Genomic DNA, 19,930 nt, shown 5'->3' with positions numbered 1-19,930 from the left:
ACAGAGAGGAGCTAGGGAAGAACCGACCTGGTGCTGTTGTGTGAATTAAGTGGCCACCAGAGACTCTGTGCTTTGATGGTTGGCCCATAGGGTGTGGCACTATTAGGAGGGATGGCTTTGTTAGAGGACACGTGTCACTGTGGTGGTAGGCTTTGAGGTCTCAGATGCTCAAGCTAGGCCTAGTGTCACTTTCTTTTCTTCTGCCTGTGGTTCAAGATGTAGAACTTTCAGACCTTCTCCAGCACATGTCTGCCAGCGTACCACATGCTCCCTGCCATGATGATAATGCACTAAACCTCTGAACTGTAAGCCAGACCCAGTTAAATGTTTTCCTTTATAAGAGTTGCTGTGGTGATCCTGTCTCTTCACAGCAATAGGACACTAAGTCACTTGGGAAGGAGACATTTTCTTTACGGCTAAGCTTCAGATCGCAGTGTCCAAGATGTTATTGGCAGAAACACTCACCAGGATGCACAGATCACATAGGCCACTGTCAGAAGAAAATGTCCATCCAGCAGTTGAGCTGCACCTGTGGAAACATACACTAGGAGTGGAAAAGCTGCTGCAGCCAACAGGAGAAAAGTGTCCTCCTCCACCCGGCATCCTTAAGGAAGCTTAACTATATGCTTATGGTATGAACAGTACCAAAAAAAATCTAAACAACTTTTGCAAAGCTGGTATTGAAAGTCATTTTGGAACTGAAAGACTTGAAATGGATATGAGAAGGGAAGCCTATGAGATCAGCATGTGGGTTCCAAATTTAACCAGAGAACTTCAGTTGTTTTCTTGTTTAAAAAATGGTAGCTACAATGCAGAATTGACTTGAAAGATAAACTTTAAGACAGTGGGTAGGAATAGATAAAACAACATAAAACTTTTAAATTTAAGCATGAAATGTCATTAACAAAATTATAATTTTGACTAGAAATTCATTTTAAATTTATTTTTAGTTAATAATTATTTTTACAATATATTTTGATCATATTTTCCTCTCCCCAACACAGATCTTCATCACCTTTTACCAGATTCTCCCCAGTGCCCTATCCACTCAATTTATTGTTCTTTTTCTCCTTCTTCAAAAAAGAAAACAACAACCAAAAAAATCAAAACAATCAAACAACCAAAAAACAATCAACCAAACCAAACCAAAGAAAAAACTAGTAAGACAAAAAATGATGAAGCAAAGCAAATGGCCAACAAAAACCATGGAACCCATTTGGTGTTGGCCAACTCTTGTCAAATATGAGACTTGCCATGGAGGGTAGCTATTATACCAGCAACACTCTACTGGAGAAACTTACTTTTCCTCTCCCACATGGTATCCACTGTAGACTCTTAACTGTAATGAGACATTGTGTCCACTTCCTGTTCTCAGTGCTGAGATTTTTGTCGGATTTGAGCATGTTCAGTCTTTCACAGTCTTTACGAGTTGTGTCTTGAAAGAGCTCTTTCCTTGGAGCCAATCCACGGCTCTTATAATCTTCCTGCCTCCTCTTTAGCTTATTCCCAGAGGATTGAGATGTGGCATTTGATAAACACACCTCATTTAAGGCTGATTGCACCCGATTTAAGGCTCATCTTCTGCTCACTGTCCAGCTTTGGGTAGAGTCAAAAAAGATGGCTCAAGGACACAAATAGCAAAATTACTAAGCTATGTGTGTGCTAAAATTTTTAAGCATTAATTGTCTATGATGAGGTCTCTTGGCCTTTTTTCTTCCTCCTTCTCCTCTTTTATCTTCTCTTTATCCATCTCAAGAATTACCTTGGTGTGAATTGAAGTGTGTCCTGGAAATCCTTATATAGATTAAGCAATTTTTTCTATTACTTATTTTGTGAACTTCATACAACAGTACAGTATGTATATCATAGCACGGCAACTTCTGATATTATGTGGCTAGTCAGTCTTCAAGTAGGAGGCTTCCAGGCCAGTCCCAGCTCAGTTCCTCCAGTTCTGTGTATGACGCGTGTGGATCTTTAGAAATAGGTTCTTGCATTGAAGTTCCTGGAGGGAACCAAGGTCAATGTCAGTAATATATGTTGTTTTGCACTCTCTCAGACCTTCCTGACTACCAATATAAAGGAAGGTTTCCTATGATTGGAACTGGAGGTCTTGTTATCTACTTGTTGGTTATTGAAGGAGACATTACCACCTCCAGTGCTATAACTTTATTTAAGTTATTTATATATGTACAGGCATATTCTTACATATGTACCAGTACATAAACAAAAAACATAGGCTAAGCTTGCATCAAACTCATTGTATGGTTCAAACTAGCCCAATTTCACAGTTATCTTGATTGATTTTTTTCTAGTTCTTAGATTATAGGCATGTGCAACCATGCCAAAATAATTAAGTCTTTGAATGAAAAAAGTGTATGATAAATAAAACAAGCACTAATTGTGATAAAAATCATGCTACAACCCTAACAAATAATAAATGTAAGAGAAATGCAAAAGTTAGCAATAAAATCCCATTGCATTACCCAGAACATGTTGTCTAAATCCCAACACAGAGACACTCCACATTTGTATAATTTTTAAATTTGATTGGAATATTTGGAGGCAAACATCAAATATTGTAAGAAACTAACAGAGATTGCAAATGTTCCCAGGGGTAGAGCTAAAAGTAAAAATTTTCCACTATGAGAGATAAGGTTTTATATTATTTAATTTGTGTTTATACACGGCTTGAACTTGATCAAACAGGCCCACATGCTAAATTATAGGATAACTATTACAGGAAAGGACACCAAAGTGCCACAGCCTTTAAACGACTTGTTCATTTATGCCTTCCAAACTGGGTATAATAGAAAAAATTGTTCAATATTAAAAGTAAACAAATAGTTACATGAAGCAGTGAGACATATTTGAAGGGAAAAATAAAAGTAAACATTGATGCATTAGTGCTACAAGGGTGCAATATTTATTTAGTGACTGGTACATGGTCAGCAGTAGAGATAATAAAAAAGAAGAAGAAAAAAAACCAACCAAACAAGAAAGCCAATGACCATTACTTTGAGGCACTTAAATTTAAATGGATTAAAATATAAACTATAGAAATAAAAGTGAGATATTAAGTTTTCTTTTAATGGCAAATGAAATAAAAATAATTAAAAAGCTCAGCTGACAAGAAATTTAGAGGTTCAGTAATAACTGAAGTTTACTTGAAAATAAAAGAATAATCTTCCTTTACTCCTGCTTCAAGTAATAAACTTTGTATATAGCTACATATATATCATATCATATGAAACTATGACAATTATTACCAAGGATGGCGAAGGATGTTATTCAGTTTGCAAAATGCAGCATTAAACATGGTCCCCATGGCATGGCCCCAAGGGTTCATCATGTGGGTTTCTTGGACATCTGACAACTCTGGTGCTGGTACTAATAGACATCTTTCATTCCTTCATGACATTTACCACTGGCTTGTAATCATTTTCTGATATCAAATCATAGAATATTATGTCTGCCTTTCAACACCTACCTCACATGGGACTTAGCCCACATGCTAATGAAGCTTAAAGGTCAAAGTCATTCCCTGTGTGTGTCCTTTCTAGCAACATGCTCTAGTCTTTAGAAAGATGTATTAAAGGAGGGCACTTTAACCAAAATTAATAAAGACGGCTGTCTCTTCTACTCCATCTCACACTTTAACACACTTTCTGTGCAGAGGCATTTGTAGTGACACTGTGGTTCAAGTGAAATGCCCTATTGGTGCTCAGCTGATGCTGCTGTTGAGCAAGATAAAGGAACTTTTTGTTCCTCGCTGGAAGGACAGGCCTAGTTACTTTATTGCCAGGCCCAACTTCCTGTTTGCTCTCTGTTTCCTGAGTGTGAGTACGGTGTGAGGCCAACCAACCTCCTCCTACCAGCAAGCCTGCTCAGGCTTCCGCCATCTCTTCCTCTCAGGATGAACCGTATCCCTCTACTACTCTAAGGCAGGAAGCCTTCCCCCCTTCAGCTGTTTCTATCATTCAGTTGTTTATCAAAGCAAGAGGAAACAAAAATGAGACTGAGTTGGAGTTGGGCTGGGAACAATTAAAGTTGATTTAGTTAGGTCTCTACACATAGACCACGTGTATCTATCTCTCCCACTACCTCGATCTTTACCTAATCTTTACCTATCTATAGATACAGATTTTGGAGTCATTGCTAGATGCCCTGGAGTAAGTATGAATGTCAGGGTCACGTCCTAAGCTAACTGATTTAACACATCACATTATTGAAGCATAAAATCGCAAAGCACAAATCCCATGAAACTATTAGCATATCTTACTAAAGCTGACCCTGGAAGAAGGTGGGTAATAGAGGAAGTGATTGCATTGCACATCGTAAGAAACAATTCCGTAAGAGAGAGAGAAACGCTCTCTCCAGTCTGGATATCCGGTGACAAAAGAAATGTTGGTGACACCTTCCAATATTTGATAGTACTAATGCATTTATCTGTCATTAGAATAGAGAGACATGAAGCTGAAAGAAAAATCAAGATTGTAAAATAAAGTAAAAGAAAATTTAATAAAAATATGCTGTTTCTTTAAACCCTGCAAAAATTATTCAATAACATTCACCTAAAGTGATAGTCAAGTATGAAGCTGAAAAAATAAGAACTGCCATATAGACAACTATTTGGTTGAAATGTGATAACTTTTCTTCTGGTTTTGTTATTGATTTTGTTCTTAAATGTTTTAAGAGGTTGTATGTGTGTGTTTGGGTGTGTGTGTGTGTGTGTGTGTGTGTGTGTGTGTGTGTGTGTGTGTGTACATGTGCATGTGCTCACATGTATGCACATGTATGTGGATGCCTGGAGAAGACAGAAGAGGCTATTGCAGCTCCTGCAGCTGCAATTATAGGTGGTTGTGTCCTACCTAACAGGGGTGCTAGGAATAGAGCTCAGTCCTCCGCAAGATTGTTTAGTGCTTTTTAGCCTCTTTACTATCAATCCAGACCAGATCTAGAATTTGTAGTTTTCATGATACTAGTAAGCTTTTCAAAAGTTGCAATTTGTTGTAAATTATTTCATTATCCTTAATACATGTTCTTTCATATTTATGTGTATTTGTAATCCTACCTAACTTGAACTTTTCAGTTTATATAAGACAGTAACATAATAAACTTGTAGATATCCTAGATTTTTTTGTTACTTAAAATCTTTATCATTCTTTGTTCTGTAGTTTCATAAAACAAACTTCAAGCAAGTGATCTTGCTTGTAAATCAGTTTCTTATAGACTTAATAGACCATTTAAGAAAAAAACTTATTCAAGAAATTGACAAAATTTGCGGTGAAAAATCAAAGTAAACAATTGAATGGGGAAGACAATCCACGTAAAGCTTGAAACTTTTCGCAGCTCCTGTTACCCTGATTCAGTAACTCACCTTCAAAGCAAGGCGTCATGTCTGAAGCTTCATTTCAGATGTGCCCAATCACCAACATGTACCCATCTTGGCCCTACCAACTTTACCTACAGCTTCAACCACAGGTCACCAACACTCTCATCTCTGCGGCAGGTTTGGCACTTTTATACTCAGCACGGAGTGTGAAATCATGTAGTGTTTGTTTTTCTACGTTGGGTTTATTTTCCTAGTAGACTGTCTTCTGTTTTGATCTATGTTGTCACATATGGCACAATGTCCTTATTTCTGTGGCTGAGTAGCCCTCTACTGTGATTCACAGCCTACATGTCCTTTATTCATTCTCCTGATCTAGACATTTAGATTGTGTCCATGACTTGGTTTCTGTGAATAATGCTGTAGCTAATAAGGTAGTATTGATGTCTCTGTGACATACTACTTTGGTTACAGAGAAAAAAGATTATCCAATCATGTAGAGGATCTACTTTTAATATTTTAGACACACTCTTATAGTGGAATGTTTTACATACTTACGTATTTCCTCACATTGCTTGCCTTTCCTGTCATCCTTTTTAACAAGATACACGTTTTGATAATGGCAAATAAATTAAATTCCATTTTACCTATTCCCGTGTCTCTGAGAATTGGTGATTTTGATTAATTATAATAGCCTGTTATTCATTTGTATATTTTATTTGAAAAATGTATATTACGTACTTTTGTCCATTTATAACCAGGTCATTTGCTATCTCCTACTAATTTGTTTGAGTTCCACATATATTTTGGATACTAACCTCAAAACACCCTACGAGTTGACAAATAAATCTTTCCATATTGTTAGCTAAAAATAACATTCTAATACTATTTTTTCTCTTCACAGAAAATATCTCAATTTGATAATAGTTATCCCTGAAAAGTGAAAAATAGAAATACATACTTTCTTGTTTTCTACTTTACAAGAATAATTTTACAAACTAATAAAAGTATACACATAAAATAAACCATCTGTTTTGAATGGTCATTTTATATTATGGTAAGCCAAAGGACAGTCAAGGAATAATATTTTCTCATTTTTTAATTACATGAAGCAAAAATATGAATGGTAAATACTGATCTTGGAACTCAACGGTCTATGTACACATCAATATTATCAATAATTTAACCTTATAATATATTATAATTCATTTCAAGGCAAGTATAGCCCTCATAACTAAAGCCTTTATTAAAAGTTATATAAACTTCAAAAAAGTGTTTATTTTTTAAAAGAATGAAATCGTACATTGACTGAAGAAAAAGACTATCTTAAATACAAAATATCTTTTTAATTGTGACATGCTTCCATATATGTTTGCTTTGTTAATAATAACTTATTTCAATTTAATTTATCCTCTACTTAATATTTATTCTTCATTTACCAGCTCAGGCATCATTTCACTTAAAGGGAGATCTGCACTGGTCCAAGTAGGTGAATTTTGCTTCCTTGTTTATAGTCCTGTTTTATTCATTACCCCTATTATATCAGAAATCATTTTGTAGGCTAGAATTCTCAAAGTGCAGTCCATGGTCAAGAAATGTTAGTTTAATCTTGGCATGTGTTAGAAAACCACATTTTCATCTAAATCATGTTCAATGTTCATGGATCTGGAGAAGCACTAGGTTACAGAAGCTTCCAAGTAACTGTGGCAAGCTCTCTGCCGAGTGTCATTCTTACAGACATACAGTGTGTAAATAATGAAAAAGAAGCCAAATCTCACTGTGTCTTCCTTGTTCTTCATGTACTAAGCAATGCAGGTTTACATACTTACTCAGGGCACACAAAATTCTCATGGGGCAATTTAGAGTCTCCTTTACTACAGGTGAAGAAGAAGGCCCCCCAAATATTAGGAAACTCAACAGTCAGTGATGAGAAGAGCCTGAGAATAATTTTCTGGTAAGATAGATATTCAGAGTGAGGCCTTTAACCATGAAATTACATAGACTTACAACTTTCGGAAATAATCAGAATAACAAATTAAGATAATGGTTCCTCCTCAGGTATTAGTATATATTGTGCCATATGTAAAATATATGACAAGCTAATGACATTTTGGCCCTACAGAGTGTATTACATATGAGGTTCAAAACCTCTAGAAGTCATATGCCACTGAGTATCTGCATGACGGCTACTGAGGAAGGCAGTAGGACAAGAATGCCATGAATGTCACCTCATGGAATTAGGCTAGGAGTCTAACAACAAATAAATTTTAAAAATGAATTCACAGTGAAGCATTATTCAGCTATGAAAGAGGATAAAACTAACTTATTTGAGGAAAAAAATGAATGGGACTGAAAACTGTTAAAGTAAGCCACAGTTTAAAAAAAATACATGTTTTGTCTCATATATGAAATCCAGATGTCAACAAAATAAGATACTGAAGTAGAAGGGTTAGTTACAGGAGATCACTTTGATTCCAAGAAAAGAGGAGGAAAAGGGAGACATGTGCATGAATATGACCAAGAGATACCTGTGATAAACATTGATGAAAATGTCCTGAAAAGTCATTATTTATTTCAATTAATAGGCACCAGTAAATTTTGAATGTACAGGCATTACTCATCGTACTCTCACTAACCTATCAAAACAATTTGCTAATAAAGGTCCAGCTCGATTTTCTGAAATACCATACCCTTTTGGATTTGGATTCAGAATAAAATTCTACAGATTCTGAGAATCTCTTGAGGTGCCTGCCAGTTTCTGTATGATGAGTTAGAACTTAAGACACCAGTGTAGGAGAACACGGTACCCTCACCAGCATCCCTTACCACTAACTCCTCAATCAATAAGATGGGAGTGCTCTACAAATGGCCCCATTAAATAGTTCAGCTATTATTTATAAAGTTTAAAATAATATTTAAGAAAAGGGACACACATAATCAAAATTGACGAAGGCCATTTTTTTTCCACAATGCCAGGTCTCTGTGATGTCCACATGAGCACACCAGGTCTCCTTCCTACAGTGCTGCTGGTGGTGTGTTCAGCTGGTCACGAAGCTCATTGCTGTACTGAACTTTACTTTGGGCTATACATGATACTCAGTTTCTCCACATGCTGATATTTCTATGTGTAAAATTACGTCAATTTGTTTTCATTTGGGGAAAAAAATCTTCACCACCTCTCATTTCTTAAAATGACAAAAGCCCAGCAGATTAAAGAGCTCAAAGTCTATTGCTAGAACATCTCAGCACAACAAAGATTTAGCCGACTAATTCAAATTACCACCAGGATAATTACAGGTTTTATCTTCATTATGTGAGCTGACTGCAGCACTTCTTAATTCCATCATTCCTCTAGGTGTTCAGGCAAGGCAGCCAGCCCACAGGTGCTCTGATTCTTGCTCCTGGCCTTCGGCCTGACCTCATCTTTGCAAGTTGATGCTGTAGCCAGGAAACCAACTAAATTCTGCTCATGTCGAGCTGTGGAGACACTGCGTAGTTCCATGAGCCTAGACCAACACAAAATGCCCCCTCCAGCCTCCTGGCAACATAGAAACTGAGGGTTACTCTGACCTAAGTCTGAGTCATCACATTATGAGGTACTGGCCACATAAAGAAAATGAAGGAGAATGTGGAAAATGGGCAGAAAGTAATGCAAATGGACCACAGCATAAGGAAGAAGAAAGTGGTCAACATGGAAAAAGGGTGGTTGCTTGCCCTTTTGCTAGTCTATCTTCAATGAATGATGACAAGTGGCAAAAGGACTTCTAAAGTCCCATTGTCATGCTTGTATCCCACCCAGCAGTCATAGAAAAGATTGGAAATGCGAAGAAGATTCAATAGAAGACTTCTATGAAGACATTTGGCCATATTGTTGTATGCAAGAAGAAAAGTCATTCTATTCTGATTTTTGCTGTGGTTGGTTTTTCCCTCATGGGTCAAAGGTCATCATCAGTTATAGGACACAGAGACAGAAGAAACAGGTTGTGTCCTGGCTACCTTGAAGAATGAGGTGATTGGTTAGTATGTGCTAAAGACAGGCCTGAGCTTGCTCTAAGGCTTCTTGTCACTGTCTGGGGAAACCAGAATTCAGAGAAGATGTTTTGAATAGTATCTGTGGTTCACAGATGGACAATGGAAGTGCTAATCAGATCAGGTGGAAATTAACTCAAGACTTACTGATCACATTTTGAGTTCATTGCTTTGGGTGAAAATAGTCAAGACAGTGATTAAACAACAATCGAAAAGTTTGAAATTCCAAATAACTTGCTTTTCACTTATCTAATCACTTTAAAAGTAGTCACGATAAAAAAAATGTATTTCAGATAGTATGATATGCAGATTTCCAAGACCCAGGCCCCGCCCCCATTCCAGGGTGCATACATCCTTGGTAACACCTTGCTATTGAAGGCAGGCAGAACTTGGAAATGTGACAGGGTATTATTTCTATGATTAAGTCACTCTAATTAATCCAAGTAGATATTACTGCAGGTAAGGCTGACCTTAATCAGACAAACCCTTTAAAATAAAGTGAGTGCAACTTCCTGCTGTCCTTGGAGACACAGCCTCCATGAATCCAGTGGCTGCAAGGAAGGAAATGAATTCTGCCAACAAAAATGCAAATTTTGGAAAGACTCCTGCCTCCAGAAGTCCAGATGTCTCCTAGAACTGGCTGACAAGCTGAGAACTTGAGCACAAGACCCAACTAACCTGGCACAAATGTCTGACCTTTATAAACTATAAACTAATATAGCCATCCTGGCTCAAGCCTTAAATCTGTTGTAATTTGTTGCAAATAGGTAAAAAAAATAGTTAATATATGGGATTTTGAAAAGCTAATCTCTTTGCTTGTTCACATGTCTGTCCATTTGGATAAACATCAGTTTAACTCAAGGCTGTGTGCATACTCAGCAAACACTATAGCATGAACTCTCCTGCCATCCCTCTATTCACAAGTGTATTATTTCTGCCTAAGAAATGTTTTTCCCTTAAGCCAATATATGTTACTCAATATCTAACTAACCTTAATCTTTTAAATGCAACTCTGCTCCATATTTTGTAATCCAAATATTACTATTGAACACCATAGAGGTGGGGTCAATATCTCTTTAGAAATGGAAACACACAGGCCATTCTTTATTTCCTGACAGCTAGACACTCCCCAAGATACATCTAGGCAATCATTCTAGGAAAAAGGAAAAGAAACCTTTAGGTTATTTTTGAAACTCTTTGAAACCTTAAGCAAAAGATTGATATATAACCTACATACTGGACAGACTTTCTCTTATAATGCTTTTTATGACCTTCGCCATGACACTCTGTCAAACTTCACATGTGCTACAAATGAAGGAGATAATAAAGAGGCATGCCATCCCTATGGGGAAGAAAACAATCTTTCAGAATATTTCCAGGATATGTTTTATGAGGTATCAGACAACTTGAAATATTTCCTTTGACATCAGAGGGTTATAAGCTAGGAAAAACCATCACCATGGAAAAAAGCATGAGTTATACCTGTGAAGAGAAACTGCCCAGAAAGATTTATAATTGCTCTACTGTTGAGAATTGTATTATCCAAAATAGCCAGTTTCTCTAGACTTGCTTCCCAGTTAGATGGTCTGGCCAAGCTTCCTCCTGCTGTTCTCATTTTGCTCAGTGAAGTATCTGACAATAAGATACACACAGCCAGCTGTCATGAACACTGAGATCTCCAACCAAGAATTTCCAAAAAGCCACAGGGAAATTGTCTACCCTTGCCAACTCTTCAAAAGAGATGATAGGATGGTTTAGAATTCTAAGGTTTATCATCAGTAAAACATTAATAAGAAACTTTCTAAGGAGGCTGTCACAAAACGTACATTGTTCTGATCTGGAAACATGGAAATGAAAAATGTCAAGTGCACTATTTCAAAATGTTCTAAAGTAAGGACTATGAAAATGTTATCTGTAGGCCTTTGTATAACTACCCAGATCATTTTATTACTATATTAAAGCAAAAGACAAAACATTACAATAATACATGCCTCTGTATAATATTAATAAAAATATTCACCATTTTATAACCACAAAAGCAAACAAGAAAATCAGCCAGCAAATAATCCACATCTACTTAATCAACTATCAAAAGAAATAATAGATGAAGTACATCCAAATGTATCCAGAATATTGATTGTTCTGAATTTCAAGTGCCCCCATCTATCCTAAGAGCAAAACTCTTACAATGAATAAACACAAAATTATATTACTAGTAAAAGGACAACAAATTGGGAAAAAGGACAAATATATAATCATCAAGTCCTTAGACCATCTAAGTATACTGGACTGTAGCCTCTAGCAATGCCCTGTAAGAAAATGTACTAGTGAAATGCTGACTGGATTCTGTTATAATGCCAATTTATAAATCAAGGTAATGGACTGGTTGATCAAATCTTGTATTCTCTATGAGTTAACCATAGCACATCCGCTCCCCTGTGGTTACATCCCATATCTAATGAGTTGGTTTTGCCACATTGCAAGGATACAGTATACATACATGAACTTGGCATAACAGTAAATGAATGTTAGCTTAACAATGCTACAGGACAATTCTCTCATTGTTAGCAAGTACAGTGTACATTAGGTTTCCAATGGGTACCTAGGTCACACGAGAGGCAAGGGTCAATGAATCCAACCTTTAATAACATTCCTTTAAATGGTGTTTGATTAAAGATTATGAAATAGGAACTGGCTAATGAGAAGAAGGGCAGAGAGAAAAAAGAAAAGTAGAAAATCATTCTGAGAATGTGAGCTGAGAAAACCTTCAAGTGTAGCTTGTCAACAGTGAGTTAGTCAAAACATCAACAGGTAAGGATGGTATGAGTGAAGAGAGTGACCTACAGATTGCATTAAAGTAAGTAAAAAAAAATTTCCTGTGCATAAAAAGCATTACACCAGCAGTTTATGTCCCAAACTGGATTTTGAAATACACATGTAGAGGGCTATTTGTATGAGGAATTATGGTATAACAGTAGCTCAAAGTAAATAATTATCAGTGTCAGTTTGGTCAGATATCTGCATAATGATCAGATATCTACAGAGTAATACATTCAGCAACTCATAACTACATATTACTTTAAGAGGCTCATAGAACATTATTTCAAATGAGGTCATATTTTGGCTATGAAAATGTCTAAACACATAAATTTGAAGTCATTTTTTTATCTTATTCAATAAACTAGAAGAAAAAAAGTACAGAAACAATAAACTATATGCAGAATGAAGACTATACTTTTGAAAAAGTAGTAGATAATTGAAGAAGCCAAGGAAGAAGCTAAAATAGTCCTTTGAAAATGAAAACATATTGTGCTTTAATCTAAGCAGGGTAGTAAAGTGCGGTTTATATCTCTAAGCGAATAAAATACAAAACGAAGTTCAATCAAATAATAAATAAGTGTCAAGCCAAACTCCAAACCAGAATTTAGAAATAATAACTATCATAACAGTAAAAAATTAAGCAGAAATTGAAAACCATCAGAAGATCAAAGAAACAAAAACCTAGTTATGTGGAAATACAAAAATGGTGATAAATTCTTTGTCAATCTAACACAAGAAATACAGAGAAGGTCAAGATCAGAAACAAAAAAAGAATATTTTTACAACATAACTAAATTTAGAGACCTAGGTTAGAACCAAAACACAAAACATAACAGTTAATAATAACCTTAAATAGGTAAATCAGTGAAAAATTGAATTCTAGTGATATTTGTATACTCATAGATCTTAGCTTTGTCTAGTTGTTGTCAGAGAGGCTTCCCCTGGCAGCAGACATGAGTGGGTGCAGGCCCACAAACAAATATTACACACACACACACACACACACACACACACACACACACACACTCACTCACTCACGCCCAGAAAGAGAGAGAGAGAGAGAGAGAGAGAGAGAGAGAGAGAGAGAGAGAGAGACAGATAGACAGACAGACAGACAGACAGACAGACAGAAAGACAGACAGACAGACAGACAGACAGACAGACAGAGACAGAGATTGAATTGGAGGTCTGCATTTTAGAGTGCAATTGGTCCCCTTCCCTAGGAGATCAGAAACCATGCATAAGAGGAGGAAGAAAGATTGTAGTAGTTGGACAGGACAGAGGAAACTAGGAGAACATGGTCTACTGAATCCACTAAGCAGGGCTCATGTGCGCTCACGGAGCATGCAACCCGCAGGGGTCTGTACCAGGTCCTCTACGTACACGCTGTTGCTACTCACTTGGTATTTGTGTGAGACTCCTAATAGTGGGAGTGGGTGTTTCTCTGACTCTTTTGCCTGCACTTAGGACTCTGTTCCTCCTATTGGTTGCCTTGTCCAGCCTTGATATGAGGGCTTTTGCTTTGTCTTACTGTATGGTGGTTTTTTTTTTCACTGTTTGGCTATTGTCTCCTGCATGCCTTCTCCTTTCCTAAGGGGAAATGGTGGGGGAGGGGATCTAGGGGAGATGGAGGTGGGGAAGGGATGGGAAGAGTGGACAGAGGGGAAACTGTGATCACGATGTATTGTAAGAGAGAAGAATCTATTTTCAATAAAAAAGAAAATAAAAAATTAAAGAGACTGTTAAATAGGCTAAAGCATATAAAGAAAAACTATACCTCACTACAATAAAGGCTAATGATGGCAAGTTTGCAGCCAATAGCATACTAAAGCAGACAGAGTGAAATGCATTTCTTCTAATGTAAGGAGTAAGACAAAGACGGCTTCTTCAATAGAGTGCTTGATATCTTTGTTGAAGGGTTCCAGCACAGGAAGAAATAAAAGGGATACAAACTGTAAAGCAGAAATTGATTTCACCCCTGTTTGTAAGTGACATGATTTTATATATAGAAAACATTACAAACTCCATAAAAATGCATAAATAACAAATTTAGCAAATTACCAAGATATTAAGTCAGTGTACAGAACCATCATTTCTTTTTTTATGTTAGTAAAAAATTCAGTGACAGAGAAATTATGAAAATACATCTTATTTACAATAAGCCCCTACAGACTGTGCAATCCCCGTTAAAATTCCAAAGGTATTCGTTTTAAATTGAGTTTTTCTTACGGTGATTATAATATAATTTCATCATTTCTCCCTTTCCATAACCCCTAAACGCTCACATTGATCTCTTTCAAATTTATGGTGCCTTTGTTTGTTATATTTGTTACATGCCTAAATGTTTATTTATACGTATATATATACTCCTAAATACATCCTACTCAACATATATAATATTACTCATGTTTATGTTTTCACGTCTGAAAACTTTGTATTGAAAAATTTATGTGGAAACACAAGAAAACCCAAGTAACAAAAAATTCTGAGCTAAAACAATTATGGTAGATGTGTTTAAGTCACACCACAGATGATCATTATCAGAACAACAACACTGTCATAAAAACAGATGTGTGGATGAATAAAATAGAACAGAGAATCCAGAAAAGGAAACCAATGTGGTGTGTGTGTGTGTGTGTGTGTGTGTGTGTGTGTGTGTGTGTGTCTGTGTGTCAGAGAGAGAGAGAGAGAGAGAGACAGAGAGAGAGAGAGAGAGAGAGAGAGAGAGAGACAGAGAGACAGAGACAGAGACAGAGACAGAGACAGAGACAGAGAGACAGAGAGAGACAAAGACAGACAGAGAGAGACAAAGACAGACAGAGAGAGACAAAGACAGACAGAGAGAGATGAAAGTACAAGGAGACTTGGGCAAGAGAGATTAGTTGGATGGGAGATAAGGAAACGGAAACTCAGTAGAGAGAATGAGAGAGGGTGAATACAAAGCCATGCTGTACTGGAACGTAATGACCCATTTGAAATTCAAAAGTACATGCAATGAATATATGCTAAGAAAAAAAACCAAGACCACTGTTTTAATTTTGAATATATGCTTATGATCATTAGGTGCAGTAACTCATTACATAATATATGAACTAGTGTGTGTTTCCCTTATTAGTCTGCTATTAATTTTATATATTTAATTTTTACAGCTAAAATTTTTTATAAATATAGTTAAAATATATCATTTGTATAGAATATAGTAAGAAAATGTTTTTAAAAGTGTTCAATTGTAACTGGAAGACAGAAGCAAACAGAATGCTGCCAACTAGTCTTGGCATAGCTCTGGAAAAGTTAACAGAAGCCATGAGAAATCAAGTGGTGATACTTCAAGGTAAAAGCTGCAGCAATGAGTGCTAAGAGTTTCAGATCCCTCAGAGATAGAGTTCAGCATCAAAGCAACAGTTAATTCAGAAAAACCGAACATACTAGAAGAATTGTCAGTTCTCCAGTGCCTTGGATAGAGCATACCTTGGATTGGCTTGGAAGATGTATTCTTATTAACATATTAAGCAACCACATACAAATAACCAAAATAATTGATCACACTTTAAAAAGTGAGCAGTAGTCTATATTCAGTATTATAATTCTGAGAAGCTGAGAATACATCTAAATATTCTCGATGCATTCCGCAAGGATTGAAACAAATGTAATAATATAGAAAGTTTCCCATTGCTTAAAGTGAGATGATTTTGAACTTTTTTTTTCAAAATATTCATGTATGGCATCACCTTGATTTCTCCAAAATGATTATCTTCCTTTTAAAATAAATATGTTTTCACCAGTGAAATGGCTTAGCTGATATAAAAGCATTAGCAACTCAAGCCTGATGACCCACGTCTAATTCTGGAAGCTACAGTGGAAAGAGTGAATTGACAGCCTCCTGGTGTCCTCTGACCTCTGCATGTGTATCACAACCATGTGTGCATGGGCATGCACATGTGTGCACACATACACACAATGATAAAAAATTATAGGACATTTTATAAAGAAAAGTACACATTCAATTACAATATTTAAATATATTATTTTATTTGTTTTTTATATTTTATTAATTTATTCAAATTACATCTCAATGGTTATCTCATCCTCTGTATCCTCCCATTCCTCCCTCCCTCCCATTTTCCCCTTACTCCCCTCCCCTATGACTGTGACTGAGGGGGACTTCCTCCTGTATATGCTCATAGGGTATCAAGTCTCAGGGAAATACATAAACATGGAAATGGGAAAAAAGAAGCCTTGCTGGATCACTTATGCTGGGACATTTTTCTAGCAGATGTGTTTGGGGCATTTCATAAACTATAATTTTGATCCACTCTCCCTGTTTGTGTCTTGTGTCTTAGAAATCACAGGACGGTTTGGAGGAAATGGATTGAAACTACTTTTTCTGCTGCTCAAAAAAGATAATCCTAAGCATTATTTCTCTTTCTGTGTAAGATATTGGTGTACTTTATATCACAATAAATAAACTTATTACACATTCATCCTTTTTTGTTTTGTTTTGTGAGACAGGGTTTCCCTGTGCAGTCCTGACTGTCTGGGAACTCACTCCTGTAGACCAGACTGGCCCCAAACTCAGAGATCACTCTGCCTCTGCCTCCTTGAGTGCTGGGATTAGAGGCATGGGCCACCACTGCCTGAGTCACATTTCTTTTTTCAAATGGTCATATTAGTCTGAATTTCTCACACTCTTCTTGAGTCAGCTTTCTGTGGATTCTCATGTTAAATAAGTTTGATATGGCTAAAAGTTTGTATGACTGTTTTTTTGTATAACAATTTAAGAATCACTTGTTTACATGTAGATTGAATAAGCCACGTTCAAATTTTTTTTTACCAATAATTAATTTTTATATCACATAAACCTCAGGTAAGATATGCTAGTGGGAATGAAGGTCAGTCACCATACCCCACATACAGACTGTGAGATTTATGGTCCCTGCTGCCTTCTCAGGGGCTTTGAAAATTGTATACTAATGAAATTTTTTAATGTAAAGATTTAAGATGTCTGATATCAGCTAAATCAACTAAACTGTTCCCTTGGAAGAGACCTACTCTTGGTATTAGAAAGATTGGTCATATCCTCATGACTTTTTTTAGAGGCACTAATAAAACCAGGTTGATATATTTCAAAATTTTGCCAAAAGTTTAGTAAAGGGGACAGGGACAGAGCCCACATAAGAAAGTGAGAGTACGTACTGCCCTTGTAAAGTCCTCATTTTCTTATGATTCTACCATAGCCCCATGCGTGCTTGTTGCTCAGTGATTTTCCATTCTGATTAGTGGTGGAGGGCAAACACATAAGGCATAATTCATGCTCTTGTTGCAGTTAAAACCATCTGCCAATTGGAAGTGTACAGTGTTTTCAATATTAACCATCCTTGATATAAGCAGTGGATGTTTTTAAGCATAGTGTCACTGGAAGATAAAAATAGTGTAGGGATAAAGTTTGCTTTTGGTAACATTGAGGAAAAATGAAAGGTAATGAGAGTAACAAAGAATCCTGTTCTGGTGTAGTTGTGTGTGTGTGTGATATTTCTTTGAATAATTTGGTAGGTAATCAAAGATCAGCATAAGGTAAAGATCAATGTTATTACATATTTAGATATCTAGGCAATAAGTAATTGTGTCATATGCGCTGTCATCCCAGGATATCCTTGAAAACATTTAAATGTACGTAAACCCTCTAAAGTGACTAATGGACAGCAACCCACCTAAAAGAATTCCTATCTTGTATAGACCCAAAGTCATTCTAAAGGTGGCAAATACAATTTTCTTCATTTAAATATATTAAACTATACAGCAGAAATTGTAGGGTTGCTGTTTTATTACAGAAGCCTTTTGATTTCTAAAATAAAAATATTTTATTAATGCTGTTATTTCAAATTATATCAAAATATTTTCCCTTATTTTTAGAATTGTTGTCCTTAAACTGGAGTATATTGGAACTATTCACATAACTAAAAAATATATGCATAGAATTTGCTAGTTCACCCAAACCAAACTGTTTTATAGTATATTCTTTATCCTTTCAATATCTTTATTAGGACTTCTACTAAATAATCATAATTTTAATTTACATACATCATCTACTTTTTAAGTACACTTTTATCTTAATCTCTTGTTCATGTTTTATAGACAACAGGATATCTGTGTTAGAGGAAATTTATTTCTTAAGCTATTTTCTTAATTATCATTATTTCTTCTCATTTCCTCTTCATATCTTAACTTGGGATGCACTTTTTTGTATTGATGATTTTTGTTAAGTATCTAGTGATTGTTATTCTAATATTCGTAGAGTTAAAAGCTTAGAGGTAGAATGGTATGTGAAAATAGCTTGATAACATGCATAATTATTTGAGCATATAGAAATAGTTTAATGACATGTTTATAATTTTCTTTAAGTAATGGGAGCAATGGCTTGCTCATTAAGATGGGCCCGGCAAAATGTCACAAAAAGGGCATGTTACTTTGTGGACTTTACAGGAAGGTTCAGCTTCTATCCTGTGCACGTTCCATGGGCCAGGAATAGTTGTACATGTGGACCAAAACAAAATCCTAAATGTAAGATTTTATGGGGTTTGTTGTTATTGTTGTTGTTCATTTTATAATATAACTTCATTGTGTGGATCTCTCGTGTGAACTTATAAAATGTTGACGTTGTGATGCCTGGTTGTGTCTTTAGTTCTGTTGATAAGTTAATCTTGAAAAAGAGCATCCGTTCCTACTAATGAATAAATTTTCGTACTAAGGAATCCAGTATCGCATGCTGATAAATAAGCATAGAAGGAGCCAAGACAGAGGTTAAATTTCTATATTTTGTCAAAGCTTTTCAATACGTTTCAGCTTTAAACTTTCTTTCCACTCCCATCAGAACCCAAATCTGGAGTGTCTTTGAGTGCGGCAAGTGGAGATCATCTGCCTCACTTCTCTGTGTGACCCTCTGGGCATTCTTACCCGCTACTCCCTTCTCTCCACTCTATTTGTTTAAAAAAAAACCTCCCTTTAGAATTTTCCTTTCGATATAAGTGAGTATATACCATTTAGCTCTTTTTGCTTCTGTGTGAACTCACTCATTATGACAATTTCTAGTTCAATCCATTTGTCCACAAATTTTGGAAATTCCTTGTTTTTAATAGCTGAGTAGTATTCCATAGTGTAAATGTACCACAGTTTCTTTATCCATTCTTCTATTGAGGGACACGTAGGTTGTTTCCAAGTTCTGGCTATTATGAATAAGGCAGCTATGAACATGGTTGAGCATATGTCCCTGTTGTGTGGTAGTGCATCCTCTGGGTATATTCCAAGGAGTGGAATAGCTGGGTCTTGAGGAAGCCCTATTCCCATTTTTCTGAGAAAGCACCAGATAGCTTTCCAAAGTGGTTGTACTAGTTTGCATTCCCACCAGCAATGCAGGGGTGTTCCTCTTTCTCCACACCCTCGCCAGCATGAGGTGTCAGTTGAGTTATTGATCTTAGCCATTCTGATGGGTGTAAGATGGAATCTCAGAGTTGTTTTGATTTGCATTTCTCTGATGACCAAGGAGGTCGAGCATTTCTTTAAGTGTTTCTCAGCCATTTGATATTCCTCTGTTGAGAATTCTCTGTTTAGCTCTGTGCCCCATTTCTCTATTGGGTTATTTGGTTTGGTGGTGTTTAATTTCTTGAGTTCTTTATATATTTTGGATATTAGACCTTTGTCAGATAAAGAGTTGGTGAAGATCTTTTCCCAGTCTGTAGGCTGTCGCTTTCTAAAAAA

Source organism: Acomys minous, assembly GCF_964271855.1.
Source record: "Acomys minous genome assembly, chromosome: 4".
In the NCBI taxonomy this organism is placed as follows: Eukaryota; Metazoa; Chordata; class Mammalia; order Rodentia; family Muridae; genus Acomys; species Acomys minous.
This window is presented reverse-complemented; position numbering follows the sequence as displayed.